This window comes from Kogia breviceps, chromosome 9 (genome assembly GCF_026419965.1).
Source record: "Kogia breviceps isolate mKogBre1 chromosome 9, mKogBre1 haplotype 1, whole genome shotgun sequence".
In the NCBI taxonomy this organism is placed as follows: domain Eukaryota; kingdom Metazoa; phylum Chordata; class Mammalia; order Artiodactyla; family Physeteridae; genus Kogia; species Kogia breviceps.
The window spans coordinates 68,144,448-68,150,479 of NC_081318.1; the positions used below are offsets into that span (position 1 = coordinate 68,144,448).

General features: G+C 35.5%; 1 non-coding gene across 1 annotated transcript; it reads right to left on the reverse strand.

Annotated features, from left to right (window-relative positions):
• Positions 1-5,108: 5,108 nt before the first annotated feature.
• LOC131763099 (small nucleolar RNA SNORA48) lies at positions 5,109-5,243 on the reverse strand. The gene has a single exon (XR_009337500.1). It is a non-coding gene; the product is annotated as a small nucleolar RNA SNORA48 (small nucleolar RNA).
• Positions 5,244-6,032: the final 789 nt, after the last annotated feature.

A 6,032-nucleotide genomic window follows, 5' to 3' on the forward strand; every position in this document is an offset into this window, starting at 1 on the left:
AAGGAAGGGTCTGAGAAAATATCTGAAGAGATTATAGTCGAAAATTTTTTTATTATGCGAGACGAAATAGTCACCCAAGTCCAGTAAGCACAGAGGATCCCACAAAGGATAAACCCTAGGAGAAACACACCAAGACACTTCTTAATCAAACTAACAAAACTTAAATTCAAAGAAAAAATATTAAAAGCAGCAAGGGAAAAGCAACAAATAACATACAAAGGAATCTCCATAAGGTTATCAGCTGATTTTTCAGCAGAAACTCTCAAGGCCAGAAGGGAGTGGCAGGATATACTTAAAGTCATGAAAGAGAAAAACCTACAACCAAGATTACTCTACTCAGCAAGGATCTCATTCACATTCAGCAGAGAAATCAAAACCTTTTCAGACAAGCAAAAGCTAAGAGAATTCAGCATCACCAAATCAGCTTTACAACAAATGTTAAAGGAACTTCTCTGGGTGGGAAACACAAGAGAAGAAAAAGACTCACAAAAACAAACCCAAAACAATTAAGAAAATGTGAATAGGAACATACATATTGATAATAACCTTCACTGTAAATGGATTAAATGTCCCAACCAAAAGACAGACTGGCTGAATGGATACAAAAACCAGACCCATATATATGCTGTCTACAAGAGACCCACTTCACACCTAGGGACACAAACAGGCTGAAAGTGAAGGGATGGAAAAAGATATTCCATGCAAATGGAAATCAAAAGAAAGCTGGAGTAGTAACAGTTCGTATCATATAAAATAGACTTTAAAATAAAGACTGTTACAAGAGATAAAGAAGGACACTACATAATGATCAAGGGATCAATCCAAGAAGAAGATACAACGATTATACATGTTTATGCACCCAACATAGGAGCACGAAAATATATAAGGCAAATGCTAACAACCATGAAAGGGTAAATCAACAGTAACACAATAATAGTAGGGGACTTTAACACCCCACTTACACCAATGGAAAGATCATCCAAACAGAAAATGAATAAGGAAACACAAACTTTAAATGACACAACAAACCAGGTAGATTTAATTGATATTTATAGAATATTCCACCGAAGGTGGAAGAATACACTTTCTTCTCAAGTGCACATGGAACATTCTCCAGGACAGATCAGATCTTGGGTCACAAATCAAGCTTTGGAAAATTTAGGGAAAACTGAAATCATATCAAGCACCTTTTCCGGCCACAACACTAGAAGACCGGAGATTAATTACAGGGAAAAAAAACTGTAAAAAACACAAACACATGGAGGCTAAACAGTGCATTACTAAATAACCAAGAGATCACTGAAGAAATCAAAAACGAAATAAAACAATACATAGAAACAAATGACAACAAAAACAGGATGACCCAAAACCTACAGGACACAGCAAAAGCAGTTCTAAGAGGGAAGTTTATAGTAATTCAATCTCATCTCAAGAAACAAGAAAAATCTCAAATAAACAATCTAACCCTACACCTGAAGCAACTAGAGACAGCACTACAAAGAAAACCCAAAGTCAGTAGAAGGAAAGAAATCATAAAGATCAGAGCAGAAATAAATAAAATAGAAATGAAGAAAACAATAGCAAAGATCAATAAAACTAAAAGCTGGTTCTTTGAGAAGATAAACATTGATAAACCCTTAGCCAGACTCAAGAAAAAAAAAGAGAGAGGACACAAATCAATAAAATTAGAAATGAAAGAGGAGAACTCACAACTGACACCACAGAAATAAAAAGGATTATAAGAGATTATGACAAATAATTATATGCCAATAAAATGGACAACCACGGAGAAATGGACGAATTCTTGGAAAGGTAAAATTTTCCAAGACTGAACCAAGAAGAGTTAGAAAATATAAACAGACCTATCACAATTAATGAAATTAAAACTGTAATTAAAAATCTTCCAACAAACAAAAGTCCAGAACCAGAGAGCTTCACAGGCGACTTCTAACAAACATTTAGAGAACAGCTAACACTGATACTTCTCAAATTCTTCCAAAAATTGCAGAGAGAGGAACACCCCAAAATTCGTTCTATGAAGCCACCATCACCCTGATACTAAAACCAGAAAAAGGTATCACAAAAAAAGAAAATTATAGACCAATAACACTGATGAACATAGATGCAAAAATCCTGAACAAAATACTAGCAAACAGAATCCAACAACACATTAAAAGGATCATACACCATGATCAAATGGGATTTCTCTCAGGGATGCAAGGATTCTTCACAAATCAATCAATGTGATACACCATATAAACAAATTAAGGAATAAAAACCATATGATCGTCTCAATAGATGTAGAAAAAGCTTTTGACAAAATTCAACACCCATTTATGATAAAAAAAAAAAAAAACCTCTCCAGAAAATGGGCATAGGAGGAACCTACCTGAACATAATAAAGGCCATATATGACAAACCCACAGCAAATATCATTCTCAATGGTGAAAAACTGAAACCATTCGCACTAAGATCAGGAAGAAGACAAGGATGTCCACTCTCGCCACTCTTATTCAACATAGTTTTGGAAGTCCTAGCCATGGCAACCAGGGAAGAAAAATTAAAAAAAGGAATACAAATTGGAAAAGAAGAAGTAAAACTGTCACTGTTTGCAGATGCCATGATACTATACATAGGAAATCCTAAAGATGCCACCAGAAAACTACTAGAACTAATCAATGAATTTGGTAAGGTTGTAGGATACAAAAATTAATGCAGAGAAATCTCTGTCATTCCTATACACTAACAATGAAATATCAGAAAGAGAAATTAAGGAAACAATACCATTTACCATAACAACAAAAAGAATAAAATACCCAGGAATAAACCTACCTAAAAAGGCAAAAGACTTGTACTCAGAAAACTATAAAACACTGATGAAGGAAATCAAAGATGACAAACACATGGAGACATATACCATGTTCTTGGATTGGAAGGATCAATACTGTGATAATGACTATACTATCCAAAGCAATCTACATATTCAATGCAATCCCTATCAAACTACCAATGGCATTCTTCACAGAATTAGAACAAAAAATTTTACATTCGTATGGAAACACAAAAGACCCCAAATAGCTAAAGCAATCTTGAGAAAGAAAAACCAAGTTAGAGGAATCAGGCTCCTGGACTTCAGACTATACTACAAAGCTACAGTCATCAAGACAGTATGGTACTGGCACAAAAGCCAAAATATAGATCAATGGAACAGGATAGAAAACCTAGAGAAAAACCCATGCACATATGGTCACCTAATCTATGACAAAGGAGGCAAGAACATACAATGGAGAAAAGACAGCCTCTTCAATAAGTGGTGCTGGGAAAACTGGACAGCTACATGTAAAAGAATGAAATTAGAACACTACCTAAGACTCTACAAAAACTCCAAATGGATTATAGACCTAATCTGGTTCTGTTTGTTTAGTTTGTGGTTTTAGATTGGCGTATAATTGCTTCACAATACTGTGTTAGTTTCTGTTGTACAACAAAGTGAATCAGCCATATGCGTACTTACATCCCCATATCCCCTCCCTCTTGAGCCTCCTTCCCACCCTCCCTATCCCACCCCTCTAGGTCATCACAAAGCACAGAGCTGATCTCCCTGTGCCATGCTGCTGCTTCCCACTAACTAACTATTTTACATTTGGTAGTGTATATATGTCGCTGCTACTCTCACTTTGCCTCAGCTTCCCCCTCCCCGCCCCGGGTCCTCAAGTCCATTCTCTATGTCTGTGTCTTTATTCCTGCCCTGCCACTAGTGCATCAGTACCTTTTTTTTTTTTTTTAGATTCCACATATGTTAGTTAGCGTACAGTATTTGTTTTTCTCTTTCTAACTTAACTTCACTCTGTATGACAGACTCTAGGTCCATCCACCTCACTACAAATAACTCAATTTCATTTCTTTTTATGGCTGAGTAATATTCCATTGTATATATGTGCCACATCTTCCTTATCCATTCATCTGTCGAAGGACATGTCGGTTGCTTCCAAGTCCTGGCTATTCCAGCCAATTCTGTTGGATAATGTTTGAATTCTCAATAATGAAGAATCTTTCATTTTGCTTGATGAAGTTAAGTTCTTATGTAAAAACATATTTCATAAGAGATACTCTAAATTATGAAGTCACGCTGGTTTCTGCTACTCTTTTATTTATGTGTATATTATTAGTCACATTTTATACATGATTCTATCTCCATCTAAGGCAAACATGTCCCAGAAATTTCCTCAGCACAAATTTTGATAGAGGCTGTTTGGTGAACACGTGGTCTCTGCCCCAGTGAGGAATTATCACCAGAGTAGGGAAGTGAGGAACCGATATCATTTCTTACACTTCACAATTTGATCTAGACCTGTTCTTGGCTTAATAACTTATTTATACAGACAACTCAGAAATTTCCTTACAGCTGCATTCTCTAAAGTAAACCAATTAACTTTCCTGAGAAGCCCACTGTAAAAGAGCTTTGTCTCCTTAAGGCTGAGGATGATGTACAAATGTGTTGACATTCAAACACATTCATCAAATCAAAGGCAAATACAATTAACAAAAATACCAGATGATTAAATAGGAACTGTCATCCACATTCTTGAACTTCTATTTAAGCCAGAAATGAAACAGTCTGTTTCATATCCACGAAAATTGCTATGGCAATAAATGTGCAGCAATTTAGGAATCAACTTTTAATTAGATTTCCTCACTTTTTATTCCTTTTATACAAAATCATATTTTTCCCATGTGTTTTTATGTTCTCTATATAATTTCTTTATACCCTATTTTTGTTCCTATATTTTCTACTTTCAATGTCTTCAGTGGGCTTTCCATCACTTAGCTGTTCCATCCAAAACCTGTTTATGGATCCAATTTTCATAGTTTATTTTGCAGTGTAAAGATGGTAGTTGGTCTGGGGAGTACTGGATCTTGTAAATTTTGCTACATTAGAGTAATGTAAAAATTATGGATTTAGTAATTCAGTTTTATTAAAGGAAAATTTAATATTTTACAATATAATATTTGAGTTTTTAAAAATTCTAGCTATCAATTCAAGATACATTTAGCTATAATTTCAAAGTCGACTCAACCAAATTTTACAATTTTTTTTTTCTTTTTTTCCATGTTTCCAGGGCATGAACCAGACATGGGCACAAACCAAAAGCCAAGCTGGGTTAAACAAGGAGTTACTTTGTCCCTGGCTGATATGAGACAGGCACCACCAACCAGGCGCCACTCTACCCAGGCCATGGACATACAATGTTTTGAAAATCTACCTGGGAAACATAATATTTTAGATCATCATTTTATAATCTTAAAGTTGCTTAGAATTTCTCTATTGCTCACCCTACTTGATGTACAAAAATTTACTTCAGGTTTTGACTACTTGCTAATTGAATATTCTGGAACCCTGATAATTGTATTATATGTTTAGAAATTGTGATAAAGTAAAATATCTTGATGCATATCTTAAAATTCTTATTCTATTCCCCAGCCCCACTCTGCCACCAGTAACCCAAGACACCTAATATGTCAACAGACTTCTACAGACTATAAAGAGCTTCATTTGCTCACTATTTAACTGGTCCTCCATACCTTTGCAAAGTTTATAGAATTTCAATTACATCTGCAAGATTTCCCCACAGCAGTACCTAGTGTAGGGGAGGAAAAATCATTTTCCTTCTACCCTTCTAAATTCTTGGCTGAGACGCCCCCTGTAACTAAAGACACATGAACAGGAGAAAAATAAACAGAAGTTTAATAACATGTATAGCTCCTGGACACATAGGAGAGACCTAGGATAACTGAGTAACTCTCTGAAATGGCTCAAGCCAACACCTTAAATACCATCTTCAACTAAAGACAAGAGAAGATGTGGGAGGGCAGTTATGGGAGATTTTCAAGCAAAGCACAGTAAACAGGGGTATGCTGCCGTGCAGATTTAAGTCCATGTCTTCTCCAACGATAAGTTTCTGAAGAGTTTGTCATACTTCTCTTCCTGGTACATAGAAGGAGACACCTTTACAAATGGAGATTTCCCTTAT